Raw genomic sequence first — 15132 nt, 5'->3', positions numbered from 1 at the left:
CCAGCTGTGTGACCTTGGGCAAGCCACTTGACCTCTCTGGGCCTGTTTCCTTCTTTGTATATTGGGTGCCCCTGCCTTTTGTTGTGCTGTCCTGAGGACAGATGGGTTAACATGTGAAGTGCTTACACAGCGCTGGACACACAGTACGTGTTACCGTTAACTGTCGTTGTCATTATTATTCTGGGGAGGGTCTCCAGTCCACGGAGTTCCGTGATTTGCCCAGAGTTCTCATGCTGTTCCTCCCCCACTCCTCTCCCATCGCTCCCTGACCTTGACTTCTAACGCTCTCCCCGCTTCACCACTGCACTCGGCCACACCATTTTTCTCTGTGCTTTTGCAAGACACCGAACTCCATCCGGCCTCCAGACCTTTGCAGTTGCTGTGCCTTCCGCCTGTGCTGCCCGTGCCCGCATCTGTATCCCGTGGGACCCCTCGGCATCGCTCAGGATGCCGTCTCAGGCAAACAGCATTGGGCCCAACTCCTGGTTGCTGGGGGCAGGGGAGCGAGCCTGGAGATCCCTCTGGAGCTTCCCCTGACACCTCATCGCTGGCGCCCGGAGCGCTGGGGGAGCAGAGCAGAGCCTGCCCGGCTGCAGATGGGAAACTGACACCCAGAGAAGCTCAGACCTGTCTCTGAGTCACACAGCTAGTTGCAGCCAAAGTTCAGACCCCTGGCTGACCACCAAGCCGTCCATTTTGGACTGTGTGCGTGTGTGTGTGTGTGTGTGTGTGACTGTCTTTTTTTACCCTCTGGGCCTGTCACTGGTACAACCCTGGTTCAGAATACCAATGTGAGGGGGTCATGTTTGCTTTTCCTGAGATGACAAGGGCAGAAATATATTAAAGACAGAGCCTGCCCAGTGGCCATGTCACCCTGGAGACTGGAGGGCCGGGAAGGGACGGGGCAGCGGCTTGGGTTCACGCCGGGTCCAGGCTGGGCCGGCCATGCTGCCCTCTGGGTGGACGGTCCGGCTGGGAGGAGACGGGTTAAGGAGGAGACGCTGGCCTGGAGCTCGCTTTCGCCTGCGAGCGGTGAACAGTGAGGTTTTTCTACCGAGCTATAAAAAGGCCTCCCCGTGTTTCAGCTCCCGGAGTGTCGGCTGGAAGCCCGCCAGGGTTACCATGGCGATGAGGAATTATTACTTACTGCCAAGGCTAGGAGAAAAAGCTCGTACTTTTGGCTTCCCAACGAGAGGAGTGGACTTATGTAATTCCCTGTGTTTATAGGCCCGGAGGGGCAGGAGGCAAGCAGGGATCCTGGGGCCCAGCGCCGCGCTTTCACCCTGCTGTGGGTCGGGTGGTCCCGTGGGTGGTCCCTGGGGGACCTCTGCCCGCCCCGTCTAAGGGGGGCACCGGGCCGGGGGCCTGGGGGGCCGGGCCGGCTGCAGGCCCCCCCCCAGCCGGGGCGGGAGCCCGCAGTCTCGCGGGAAGGCGGCACCGCTGCTCGGCGGGGCCGCCCCTCTCCCGGGTCAGCCCTGGAGGAAGGATGGGTTTGAGGTTGGCCGCGGCGTGTCCTCTGGAAGCCAGCAGGACAGTGTGTGTGTCTGGACTCCGCTGACCCACGTGCTGGCGCCTTCTACTTCTCTTTCTTTTTCTTTTCTTTTTGTTTTTTCTGTTTTTGTGGGAGAGTTCCTTCAAGTTGTGTTTGGAGCTGACGTGAGCGAGAGGCCGGTCATGTGCTCGGGTAAGAGAAGTTTCCGGGCTTGGCAGTGGGCAGGGAGATGTGGTGTGACCCGGCCGCCCGGCGGGGGGAGAGGGGGCAGAGATCGGGGGCCACAGATCGCAGGAGGACCGGGACCTGCGCCGGAGACCCCATTTGGTGGCCAACGGGCTTGTGCTCTGACGCCCCAGTTCTGCCCCGGCAGGTGGGCGATGGCTGGGGCACGGTGGTCCCTGACGCCTTATCAGAGTTGCTGAAGCCCCAGAAAGGGTGCTGGGCAGGCAGGTGGCCCGGGAGGATGGGAGCGATGCGTGGGGGGCACAGTGCTGCTTTCCCGGAGCCCCCGTACTGTGCGCGTCCCTGCGGGGGAGCGGGCAGGGCCAGGGATGTGGTGCTCCTGGCGTCTGTTCATCGGTGTTGGCCCCGGGGGGTGGGTTGGGGGCCTGGGGATTTGGGGGGCCGGTGCCTCAGTGGCCATGGAGCAAGGGGGGGGGCAGGTGCAGGCAGCGCTGCGGCTGCCCCGGCGCCCGGCTCCCACCGCGGTGGCTCTTGGCTGGGCGCCCGTGTCTGGTTTGAAATCAGCGCCACTGGCCCAGGCTTGCCCAGGGACCTGGCAGCGAGGAGCTGGGATAAACACTGGAAAGTTGGAAGGGCTTCCCGAGCTCACAAGGAGCCCTCAGTTGCAAGCGGAGGGGATGAGGGAGTGATTTGTCCTGAGGTCTGGGTGCGCCGGGGCCGTCGGGAGGCAGCGGGACGTCTCGTGGGGCATGTGAGCACAGGCCGGGGAGGGCTGGGTTCCCAGACGGCGTGGCTTGGTTGCCACGGACCTGGGTTTGAATCCTGGTTCTGTTCCTTTGTACATTGGGCCTCCCCTGTGCGAACCTCAGTTTCCTTGCCTGTCAAATGGGGCAGTAATAGGGGCCACACAGGCGTGAGGATGAGGTGGGGGGAGGGATGCAGGCTCCTGGTTCGCTCTGTGGCCAGACTGCCTGGGTTCACATCCCGGCTGTGTGACCTTGAACAAGTCACTTCACAGCTCTGAGCCTCGGTTTCCCCATCTGGCAAATGGATACTTCATCTGTCTCCACCCCTAAGTTGTTGAATGGCGTTAAGGGGGCTAATGAATGGTCCCTGCTCCACCCCTCACAGACAGGGTGACCTTGGACAGGTCGTGGAGCCCCATGGAGCCTCAGTTCTCCTGTCCATTCAGGGAGAGCAGCCCACACATTGCCTTGGAGAAAGCCGTGACACACCTGCAGGGGCCTCAGGTGGGCAGGTGTGGGGAGGCTCCGTCAGTGTAGACCACAAGCTTGCATTAAGTTAGTTACATCTTGGTCTCCATCGGTTTTTCTTTTCTTCCCTGTTGAGAGCCCTCCTATTTTATAGAAGTGAAACTCCAGCGACGTGAGAAGGGTCCCTCCCCAGCCCCAGCCTCGATCTGCATTTGGACCTGGGCTGCGGTCCCTGGGGCTTCCCCAGCGCGTGCCTATTTCTGCCCTGTCCCTCACCAAGCCTGGGCCAGGCACCCCGACGGTGCCTGGCATGGCTGGGGGCCGGGTGCACGGGGCTGGCTCTCCCGCCAAGGGTGGCAACTGTCCTGTGTTTGTAAGTGACACCGGATGCTGGGCCAGTGGCTGGCTCGGGGCCTCTTCTCTGAGGCCAGCAGGAACCAGTGGGGAATTCCCTGGTGTCCAGGCTGCCCACTCCAGCTGCCTGCTGTCCCACTGTCCTCAGGCCTCTCCTGGGGACCTCGGGAAAGGCCTGTGCAGCAGAGGATCCCACGCATGTCCCTTTGCTGCCCCCAAGCCCTCAGTGCCCACCTGGGTCAGCCACAGAGCTATGTTGTTGCCACCACTACCCTGCCCTGAGGGTCTTGGGGACTCGATCCCCCATCCACAGAGAAAGACAGTCACATGTGGTGGCTCAGACCAGAGGTCGCAGAGGAGACCCTTGCGGTGGAACTGTCCTGCATTGTTGGTGGTGGCTACACGAATCTATACTGAGATAACAGTGCATAGATCTACACACACACACACACACACACACACACACACACACACACACACACTCACAAGTGAGCACATGTAAACCCCCGAGATCTGAATAAGGCCAGTGGCATCAGTGTCAGTTTCCTGGTTGCAGCTATCGTAAGGATGATACCGTTGGGGGGAGCTGGCTAAAGGGTCCACGGGATCCAGCTGTGTTATTTCTTACAGCTGCATGTGATCTAAAAAGAAAGAGAGCACAGGCTCTGGGGCCTGGCTGTCCTGGGTTTGATCCCAGTGTGCTCCTTTGTAGCTGTGTGAATTACAGCAGTTGGCTTAACCCTGCAGTGCCTCAGTATTCCTCATCTGTAAAAGGGGGGTCGTGTTTGGTACCTCACAGGGCTGGCACGAAGATTAGATGTGTTGATTCATGCTAAGTGCCTAGGAAGGTGCTGGCACGTGCTGAGGGGGAGGGGTGCTGTCACTGGTACTATTATAACCCTGATGTGATGGCTGTAGTTTGCCCCGCGCTATCTCATTTCATACCGAAATCAGCCACGGGAAGGGAGCGTGCTGTATGAGCCCCACTTCTCAGAGGATGACACTGAGGCTCTGGTCAGGTGACCCACTCAAGGGCACACAGTTTGTAAGGGCCGGAGCTGGGACTCAAACCCCAAGCCAGAGCCTGTGTGTGGAGGTTCTTTCGCTGGGTGACCCTGGGGAGGTTGTTTGCCCTCTCTGAGCCTCGGTCCCCTCCTTCTTCTCTCCCCACTTGTCAGCTAGACAGGGCGCTGGGCTCATGACCTGTGAAAGCCAGAAAGCCTAGACTCTGGGCCCCTTCCCTCACTTCCTGGGCCCACCCAGAGCTCACACGTCTCAGTCACCTCCTCTGAGGCCTGTCTTTGCAGCCCCAAGGTGGGACTTGTTCTCAGCTCTGTCTGTGGGCTCACTCCTGGGGCGGCTGACCTCGCCTTTACTCTGAGCACTTTGACCTCCTTGCTCTGTCCTGTGGGTGCAGCCGTACCTCCTGCTGTTCCCTGTGGTAGGTACTGGTTTCCCTCGGACTCCTTCCTGCCTCTAGCAGTGGTGAGAAGGCCTTTGGGGTGTAACCAGCTAACCCTAGAGTGAGCTGGGTTATCTCCGTCGGCACTCAGCGTGAGAAGAGCATCTCTGTCCGGCCGAAGCTGACCCGAGGGTAGACGCTTCTCCAGGGGCTCCTGGGAGAGGGTCAGCAGATGGTTGTGCCCCTTAGAGCCGGCTGGTAGCTGAGCGTGGGCCCTTGGGCATCTCAGGAGGTCCAGGAAGGTCCGGGAAGGGGCTGCCTCAGGATTCTGGAGGCTTTCAGAGCACCCCAAGCTGGAGACACGTGGGTGTCTGTAGGACCCGGGGTGGGGGTCTGAGCTGCTGAGAGGGGTTCCACCGTCATGTTGGAGCGATGGAGGCTTGTGTTGGCAGGGAGGACATCAGTCACAGCTGAGCGTCTCAGGTTCTGGCTTTGCTGGGCAGAGCCTGGAGGGGCAGGGAGTTGGGTGGGGGGTTAGGGGCGTTCCAGCCCCACGAGCCTCTTTGCTGTTTCTCAGAAGCCCCGATCATGGTCCTGCCTCAGGACCTTTGTACTTGCTGTGCTCTTCTTGAGACGCCGTTCTATGAGATCTTCACAGCTTCCTCTCACTGAGCCTCTGCTCACATGTCACCTCCTGAGAGAGGCCTCCATCATCACTCCTGCCACCTTGCCACTGTCATCACCTAGGATTTACATATGTCCATCAGCCGTGCCCCCCCAAACCCTCCAGGTGGGATTTTGTTCATCTTGGTAACCGCTGTGTCCCTGGCACTGGGCACGTAGTAGGTGCTTAGCAAACAGTTGTTTCTGACTCAGTGTCCCCCACAAGCTGTGGACCTGGGCCTGTCCCCTCGAGGTGAATGGGGACAGATATGCACACCTGCGAGGGCTCCGACTAGGGAGACCCAGGCCCCTCGAGCTGGAATTCATGGTGAGCTCACCTCCCTGCACCCCAGACGTTCTGCTCCCAGGGGTTGAGAATGCATTTGGGGACATTCTTGGAAAACTAGAGTCCTTGGAAAAGCAGTAATTGTATGTTTGCTCAGGAATGCCCTGTAGGAACCCAACAACCATGCCCAGAAAGTCTGCACCTCCTAGGTAGTCAGAGAGATGGGGCTGGTGAGCAAGGAAACTGGTGGTGGTGGGGGGCCCTAAGGGGTCCAGGGTGCAGGGGAGGGGTGCTGACAGCATCTGCTTCACGTGCTGAACACTGACCAGGTGGGGCGGGCATTCTGCACAGCTTAACATATTGAGTCCTTCCAACACCCCTGTGATGGGGGCCCTGAATCACCCTTTCCAGATGAGGCACAGAGAGGGTAAGCAGCTTGCCCAAAGACACACAGCCGCAGGCACTCAGTACTCAGAGGCGTAATAGGTAGTGGTGCATGTACACACTGCTGTATTTAAAATAGATAACCCACAGGGACCTACTGTATAGCACAGGGAACCCTGCTCAATACTCTGTAATAACCTAATTGGGAAAAGAATTTGAAAAAGAACAGATACATGTGTATGTGTAACTGAATCACTTTGTTGTACACCTGAAACTAACACAACATTGTTAATCAACTCTACTCCAATATAAAATAAAAAGTTAAAGAGAATAGGTAGTGGCGTTTCCTGTGCAGTCGTTCCTGTGCGCAGGGCGCCACTCAGCTCTTTGAGATGATTTTATTTCACCCTCAGAGTCCCTTTGGCCATCCCTGTCTCACAGGACAGTGGCACAGCTGTAGAGAAGGCAGGATTGGAACCCAGGTTCTGTGGGGGCCCCTCCTCAGAGCAGGTGCTATTTTCCAGGGATCTGGCTCAGACCTGGGAAAGGGCCCACTTCCCAGTCTGCCTCCGAGGCCTGGAGATGCCCGAACTCTTTAGGAAGGCTGGGAGTCGGTTTCTCAGCGCAGCTCTGAAGCTGGAAGGCAGGAGGGGCTGCCTCCTACCCCCCCAGTCGTGGATTTACATGACAATGAGCGCTTTGTGCCTGGCTCCTGCCTCCTTCCCAGGCTAATAACATAATTCCAGGCCTGTGACGTCATAATGGCCCTTTCTGTGCCGAGGTGGGAGGCTGGGCAGCTGTGTGAGCGTCACCAGGGGTGGTGATTATCAGGGGGCAGAGGCTCTCGCCTTCCAGGACCCCCTTTCATCCTTCAGGAGGTGGGATTTGCTCCCATTTGACTCAGGAGCAAACTGAGACTCTGGGGTTTGTGTCCTTCCCCGCCCCCCGCCCCCCAACAGTGCGGAACCACTTCTTGGCCTGTGAAGAGGGAGTGAGTCATCAGCGGTGGGCCCTCTCCTGGAGGCGTGGGTGTGAGAGCGTTCTGCTTCCTCTAAACGGGAGGGAGGCCCTTGTGCCCTGCTCAGAGAAAATGGGTTCAAACCCTGGGCATGTGGCCTAACTCTCTGCGCCTCAGTGTTCTCATCTTAATGCGGACTGTGCTGGGCCTTGGCTGTCAGGCTGAACAGGGAGTGAGCTCTCAGTAGGTGGGCAATCAGAGAAAAGCTGAGGCCAGTGTAGTGGGGTGAACGGAGGCCCCCCAAACATGTGCACCTGGTAATACCCAGCCCATCTAAATGTGACCTGCTTTGGAAAAAGGGTCTTTGCAGATGTGTCTTGAGATGAGGTGATCCTGGGTTACCTGGGTAAGCCCTAAATTCAGTGACCGGTGTCCTTATGAGAGGCAGAAAGAAGAAGAAGACACACAGAGGGTGGTCGTGTGACGATGGGTAGAAGCTGGAGGGATGCGGCCACAAGCCAAGGGATGCCTGGAGCCACCAGGAGCTGGAAGAGGCCAGGAAGGATCCTTCCCTAGAGGCTTTGGAGGGTGTGGCTCTACAGACAGCTTGAGCTCGGACTTCTGGCCTCCGGAGCAGTTAGAGGATAAATTTCAGTGGTTTTAAGCCACCCGGATTGTGATTATTTGCTTACAGTGGATCTAGGGAAACTCATACCGCTGCCCTGCCGGCGATCCCCAGTCTTTGGAGGTTGGGAGAGCTCTCCCTGGGAGGGGTTTGCGTGGTGCCTTTCCCCACCCAAGCCTGAGGGCCCAGGACAAAGTGAGGTGGTTGGGTGCCCAGCGGTGTGGGGAGCCCCATCTGAGGAGCCTGGAGCCAGCCTCCCACAAATTCCAGAACCGCCCACTGCCTGCTGCTACCTCTCCCGCCCCTAAGGAGGAGGCCCAGGACCTGGAGGCTCCCTGGTTCCACGCTGGACCCTCCCCAAGCCCAGAATGCCCATTCCCCACATGCCTGGCAGCTCACCTAGTACCCAGATTGCAGCCATTCCCCAGCAAGCTGCCTCATTTGCCAGGTGCCCTTGAGAAATGGGTACACCAAGGCTCAGCGAGGGCGGGCTACCTGGAGAAGGCCACACAGCCCCTCGGTGGTGGTGACGGCCTTCAGAGTCCCAGTCATGGCTAATGGATGGGCTGGCATTGCAGCTCCCAGGAGGGAGGGATCAGAGTCCTGGGCCACCTTGAAAATGGAGCAGGCGGTGTAGATGGGCATCGGTTTCTGGGACGCGTTGGCCCCGTGTAGATAACACCCTGAAATCTGGCTTTATGTAGATCCTGCCTTGGCCTCGGTTTCTCTGTTTACACAGTGGTCTTTGAGCTTCAGCCCAGAGCCTGGAATTTTGCTCTTAGAGTGTTTGTAGATATAACAAGCATTTATTGAGCGCTTGCTGTGTGCAACATGCTGGGACTCAGCGATGGACAAAACAGATGTGGTTCCTGCTTTCATGGACCTTGTATTTGGGCTTGTGGGGGGATGGGAAATAAGGCAGCAGGACTCTGGCAACAAGGATTCCAGGTCCTGATACGGGCCGGGGGCTGGGGTGGAGGCAAGGATGCTGTCTGCCTTCCCCTTCTGAGGCCTGGGGTCGGTGGTTTGCGGCAAGCTTTGGGTGCTGGCTGGTTAGACATGGAGGTGGCCGCGGCCCATCTGCGGTGATCCGTGGTCACCTCCAGCTGGCAAAACTTGACCTGGACCCGTGAGCAGTGATGTTGGGTGTGCCACCTGGAGCCTGGTAGGGTAGATAGGTCTCCCCCAGGCTGAGCAGGGTGGCAGGGGTACAGAGGTTATGGGGTCCCATCACACATTGGATAAGAGGTGGATGCTGGAGAAGGCTTACCTGGGTTTGCATCCAGGCTGTGCCACTTGCTTGCTGTGTGACCTCAGACAAGTTACTTAGCCTCTCTGTGCCTCAATCTTGCCTCTCAGGGCTGTTGGGATGATCAGATGAACCGATGGCAGCGAGCAGCGTGTTAGGGATTGGCTGTGATCATGAGCGCGAGGTGCTCACCTTGGATCTCCTGTAGTGACTGCTGAGAACCTGGGAGCTAGAAGTCGTGTTTGTTCATCTTTCCCTGGCCGCGTTCCTATCTGTGGGACATTGGACAGGCTTCTTCGCTCCCAGACCCTCAGGCTCTCTGTCTTTGAAATGGGAGCCAGCGCAAGTCTGTGGCCGCATGGAGGCCGGGAGGAAAGGGATGGTGGAAGGTAGCATTTATGGGGTCGAGGGGGGTGGGGTCAGGATCTCCACCTGCTGGTTCAAGCCTTGGCCACCTTCCAGGCCAGGAGCAGCTGCCCGTTTTACAGCCCAGGGAACTGAGGCCCCAGCGGGAATGGGACCCATGGCACGCCTGTAGGTGGGTGCAGCCCGCGTGGCCTCCTGGCTGCAGACAATGCCTGCCTTCTGACCTGGCTGGGGCTGCTGGGACCTGCTCAAGCGGCCTCTGTTTATCAGCACGTTCAGTTCAGGAGAGCAGATGTTCAGAGAGAGAGAGAGAGAGAGAGAGCGCGCGCGCGGCAGAGAGAGGGAGACAAGTGCACTCGGGATGTTACTCCAGAAACTGAGGCTGGAGGCTAAATTTACTGCGCAGGGCAGTGTGGGTGGGGTGTGCCTGCGGCTGAGGAGTGACCCAGATCTGAGTCAGCCAGGAGGGGCACCTTTATCTGCAAAGCCACTGTCTGCTGTATCCCCATTAGAGCCACTGACGGCTCAGGACTGGGCTGGGAGACGCCACTTCTGGGTGAGAGACAGGGCAGGCGTGTCCCAGGCTCCTTCCTCCTACGTGGAGTCTGGCCCGGGCTCCATCTCATTTCTCCTTGCCTCCTTCTGGCTGGCTTTAGACCTCTCCCTACCTGTACAGGTGAGGAGACCAGAGGGCGGAGGAGATCTGATTCTGGGGAGAGATTTCCTGGGGCTTAGAAGCTGGGCTTTCGGGCGTTGCTATCGTAGGTCTCTTGGTTGCAATTGTCAGACTCCCTGCTTCTCCTGTATTTAACACAAAAGGCTCAGGTAAGCTTCAGGCAAGGTTGGATCTAGGGGCTCAGGTGACGAGGTGCTTTTCCTTGTCCAGTCCCTGGTAGCACAGCCTCATCCCAGCTCAGCGGCCCCAGTGGAAGGTAAGCCTGTCGTTCCCCGTATTCCAGCAAGTCTTGGGAATGAACTTTTATCAGCTCAGCTTGAGAGTTAAGCCCCTCCCAAATCAATCACTGCAGCTGGTGCTGGTTGGCCAGACCTGGGAGGCGGGGTCAGCCTCCCCCAAGGCCAGGAGTGAGGGCTGCAGGAGGGTTGGTGGCCCAAGGACAATGGGGTTTGGTTTGCCATGGACAGCTCCATGTGTTGGAGATGAGCCAGCGCCCCTTTCACAGCCAGTGTGTGTCCTGTTGGGGTTAGGGTGGTGTCGCTGATGGGTAAGTGGCCCAGCCCCTCTCATTCCCTGTTGTCATTAGGGGCCTCCCGGGCCCCGCCTCCGGCCTTTGCCCAGGCCAGACACTTGCCATCCCCCCTCCCTGAAGCTCCCCGGGCTTTGCTGGACCCTCTCTTGTGGCTCCCAGCTGACCACATGTCAGAAGCCACAGGTCACATCCTGGCAGTGCGAGGGCTGGATTTGGATGTCAGACTGATTTATTGCATTGGGTTTATAGTCAGTGTTTTTTTTTTTTTTGATGTGGACCATTTTTAAAGTCTTTCTGGAATTTGTTACAGTATCGCTTCTGTTTTACGTTTTTGTTCTTTGGCTGCACGGCAGGCGGGACCTTAGCTCCCCGACCAGGGATCGACCCCACACCCCATGCATTGGAAGGCGAAGTCTTAACCACTAGACTGCCAGGGAAGTCCCCGAGTCAGTGTTTTTTTAAATAAAAATTGCAAACTGAGGGATGTCTGAAAATCAGACTTTCTTCTCCTGAAAGAACTGGAAGCTGTGATCCCCTGGGCCACCCCCTTCCTGTGCCCTTTCACACACACACACACACACACACACACACACACACACACACACACGGTCCCCCTGCCCCTCCTTGTCACGGCCCCAGCCTGGCCTGAGGGTATTGCAGGCCAGGCTGGTGGATGCGCACAGCCCTCCTTTCTCTTTCCGCCTCCCTACTTCCGGCCTGGGACCCTCCGCCCTGGAGCCTTTTTGCTTCCCCCCCCTCCCTGGGGCGCTCTTGCCGCTCCTGGGCAGGGAAGCCGTCCGCGGTCTGGAGCTCCTGGCTGCAGGGCTGGAAGGCCTTTTGAATCCTGATCACTCCTCCGTCATCAGAGGCTCAGCAACGAATGCCCTCGAGCTCATTCAGTGGCCTGGTTGCGTCCACATTTGGACAGAGCTGATCAAAGTGGATCCTTTCTCCCTCGGCCTGGGCGTCTGGGTGGCAGCAGGGGCCTCCCAGCCAGGCCTGTGGGAGGTGGGCCTACAGGAGTCCAGACTGGTAGTTTGCTGGGGGTCCGGGATGGGGGGGGCGGGATGCATGGGAGGACGGTAGGTGAGTGGGTGGGCTCCCGGCCTAGAGCAGCTATTCTTAGCAGCAGAAACATTTGTCCTTGTTCACATGTGGCGGAGGACGTCCCCCAGAGATCTGCCCTGAAATATTAGGGATGACCCCATAAATTCTTCGGAAAGCCGTCCTTGAGGGCTTGTGTGTGTGGAGGAGGCGTTTCCGGCAGCTGCACAGCTGTGGACACGTTTGCCAGATGTTGGTGCAGGGGAGTTGGTGGGAACCCAGGGGCTGCCGCCCTCACCCTCGGGGTCTCTGCACTGGCTGTGAGCCATGGGGTGGAGACTGCAGTCCAGCGGGCATTGAGAGAGCTGCTTTGGGCCTGGCCTCAGGTTTCAGGGTCCAGGGGCCCATCTCAAGGGGCAGAGAGTTTCTGGTCAGCCCTTCCCTGGGTCCAGGCCATATGGTTGGAGGCGGCTGGTCAGTGGAGACTTCTGAGGGACCAGCGCTGTGAGACGCTGGTCTGCGGGCCCAGTTGTGCCCCGTGGCCATTGGGTGCTGAGGTGAGATGGGCTGAGACCGCCCTTTGACTGTGGTCCCTCTCAGCCCTTGGCTGTGAGGGGCTGCTGAGTGCTAGGCAGCGCCCTTGGCCACACTGTCTTTTTTCATGGGGGCTGCTCTGACAGTGGGAACCACCACAGAGCAGCTGGGTGCTCTTAGCTAGCAGTCAGGGAGTCCTCCCTGGAGGAGGTGTGTGTGTGTGTGTTCAAAATTTAAAGAAAAAAATTTTAAACTGTGGCACCACACACATAACAGAAAGCTGACCATCTCGACCATTTTTAAACGTACAGTCCAGTAGCGTTCGGTACGTTCACACTGCTGTGCAACCATCCTCGCCAGAACTTTTTTTATCTTGCAGAGCAGGAGCTCTGTGCCCATTAAACACGAGCTCCCCCGTGCCTCCCCCAGGCCCTGGCACCCACCCTTCTACCTTCTGTGATTCTGACTCCTCTGGGCACCTCATCTGGGTGGAATCTACAGTGTTTGCCCTTTTACCTTCTGTCACTCTGACTCCTCTGGGCACCTCATCTGGGCGGAATCTACAGTGTTTGCCCTTTTGTGTCTGGCTTATTTCACTTAGCAGAATGTCAAGCGCTGGGTTCTGTGGCCTCTTTTCTCTTCAGTTGTTGGTTCAGTCCGACCCAGGCAGCCAAGTGGACGGACCCAGGACCCCAGCCCCTCATCCTTTAGAATCCCAGGGTCCTCCTGGGGACCCCCTTCATAGGCGCACCCCACATCCCAGCCTCAGGGCAGGGGGTTAATCGGTTTGCCCAGGTCACACAGCCGCCGCCCAGACACCAGCCTCTTTTCTGTGTCCCGTCCCCCCCTCCACCGCTTCCCTCTGCAGAGAAAATTGCCGTTTGGAAGGCCAGATGGAGGAGCCGGGTCTAATGGAAACCACGTCCCTCCCAGGGTGCCCAGAACTTAATGAGGAAGAGCCTGGAAAAATCCGGCGTAATGTTTGTGAAATACCCCAGAGGGAGGTCGTGTCGCAAGGCAAGGGTTCTCGTGCGGAACCCTGTGACCTGGTGTGCCAGGAGGTTTGTCAGGGCTGTGGTTTCTCTCTCAACCTCTCTCTCTCTTCCTTTTAAAATTAAAAGGGGAAAAAAGAAAAAGAGTCACAGAGGAAGTGATTTTGAGCAGCTCTTGCCCTGGCAGGGAAGCTGGGCCGGGAGGCTGAGCTGGCCGCAGCCCAGCGGACACAAACGTACCAATTAAATTGGAAACAGAAACGGGCCTCCTTGACAGCTCCAACCAGCGCCGCATCCCTGCTTGCTTTGGGAGGGGGCCTGGGCTGGCGGTTTAGGGCATCAGAATGACGCCTGGCAGCTTTCTGGCTGTGTGACCTTGGGCAAGTGAGTTCACCTCTCTGAGCCTCGGTTTCCTGATCTGTTGAATGGGGATGATCATGTTTGGTGACGGAAATCAGATTCTTCCGGTGAGTGGGAGCCTGTGGATGAGGTAGAACCTGCCGGTAGCAAGGGGCGGGTATGAGGGACCTGGGAGGGTTTCTCGAAGCAGAATCGGTGGCAGGGGGTGGGCGGAGGTTCTCCCAGTGGCTGGGGATCCTTTTTCAGGGAGGTAAGAGGTGGGGCAGGTGCTGGGGGCGTGTTTTTCCCTGGAAGGTTTTTTGTTTTCTTTTTCCTTCTTCTTTATTTTTTTTTATTGGCCGAGCTGTGCAGCTTGCAGGATCTTTGTTCCCCAACCAGGGATCGAACCCGTACCCCCTGCAGTGGGAGCGCAGAGTCCTAACTACTGGACCGCCAGGGAAGCCCCTTCCCCGGAAGGTTTGATGCAGGATGTGGCGTTTGGGGGTCTCTCCTCCACGGCCTCCCAGCCAGGCTGCAGCGGCATTTCTGTCGCGGGACCTGGCTGTCCTGGTGCAGCTGGAGCCCGTCCCCCCTGCATGGCCCCTGGGCTCAGTGCAGGCCACTGTGCCCACCTCCTCAGACGCCTGGACCACGTGGGCCAAGCGATCCGGCTGAGGAGGGTGGAGTCTGGCCATTGCAGCACCAGCCTGCTGACCCTCTCTGGGCCTCAGTTTCCCATCTGCAACAAGAGGGCAATGAGTGAGACGTTGTGTAGACAAGGTCTCAGGGCTGAGAAGAGCAGCACCCCCTTCTCCTTGTTTCCAGACTGCGAGGGCCTGCTCACCCCGGGAAGCACCCTCTGCTTTTTCTGTTTTCAGGTGTGGGCGTCCCTGGTCTCACCTCCTCATCAGGGACTCACTCTACCGTTTGGTCGGCTCACCTCCCGCAGCCTCAGTTGGCTCATCTGCAAAGTGGGGATAGTCAAGGTCACTACCTCTGCCAGTGACATCATCACTGCCGTGGCTGCTTACCTTGCCTGTCTCCCTCCCTCGTCCCAGTTTTTGGAGCAGCGCAGGGTAGTAACAGCCACAGCTCTTTTTCTGGGGACTCATTTATGGGTGTTGAACTTCCCGTAGATCTTTTCCCAATGAATCCTCTTTCCACTGGCCCTTGGAAGAGAGTTTTACAGATGGGACAATAAAGCCCAGAGAAGTCGGGACTGCGCCCAAGGTCACACAGCTACGTCGTGGCAGAGTTGGGATTTGAACCCATTTGGTCACTTTCCACACGTAGCAACGCGCGGGCACGAGGTGGCTTGGTGGAGGGGGTACATGTCTAGGGTTAGGGCAGCCTGCTGGAGGGCACCACCTTTCCTTAGTGACTGAGGGGCTGTGACAGCTCACAGCCTCCAGGGCTCCTACTATGCATGTGATACCCGGTGGGGCTGAAACTGCAGGTCAGGAGCTCAGACTGGGGGCGGGGAGACAGCGGGTCAACAGACGGTGGTGGTGCATGGCGTTGGGCCCAGGGGAGCGGCGGGAAGAGAGAAGCTTGCGGGAGCCCAGGCTGGCAAGTTAGAGTTGGGGTCGGGTTCTCGGGAAGTGATGGTGGAGGTGAGAGCTCCAGCCAGCCAGCCAGGCCGGACGGAGAAGGGGAACTGAGCCCTTGGCCTTTGAGTACCGTTGGCCTGGCTGGGGATAGAAACGAACATAGCTGACCAGGAGAGGGTGTGTCCATCCCATGTGGGTAGCTCCTGCCCGCCTCTAGCCGGTCGTGCCCCTAAGTGATTTTGTTGTAGGAAAAACACACACGATTTACCACTGGAACCATATTGAA

At 58.1% G+C, this 15132-nt stretch overlaps 1 protein-coding gene across 29 annotated transcripts in view; it reads left to right on the top strand.

Annotated features, from left to right (window-relative positions):
- The window catches only part of NCOR2 (nuclear receptor corepressor 2), a 226907-nt gene that overhangs the window by 45645 nt on the left and 166130 nt on the right, over positions 1-15132 (top strand). For 2 of the 29 annotated variants that reach the window (XM_067701149.1, XM_067701148.1), the window contains exon 1: positions 1436-1684. The exons of 26 other annotated variants lie outside the window; for them this stretch is intronic. The gene's annotated coding sequence lies outside the window, so the exon portion shown is untranslated. Of the gene's footprint in view, positions 1-1432; positions 1685-15132 lie in introns of those variants that run through there. One more of the 29 variants, XM_067701119.1, reaches the window with a different exon arrangement.

The sequence above is a fragment of the Pseudorca crassidens genome, chromosome 12, assembly GCF_039906515.1.
Source record: "Pseudorca crassidens isolate mPseCra1 chromosome 12, mPseCra1.hap1, whole genome shotgun sequence".
Lineage (NCBI taxonomy): Eukaryota > Metazoa > Chordata > Mammalia > Artiodactyla > Delphinidae > Pseudorca > Pseudorca crassidens.
Note: the sequence above shows the minus strand (reverse complement) of the source record. Positions and strands in the feature narration are given on the sequence as shown.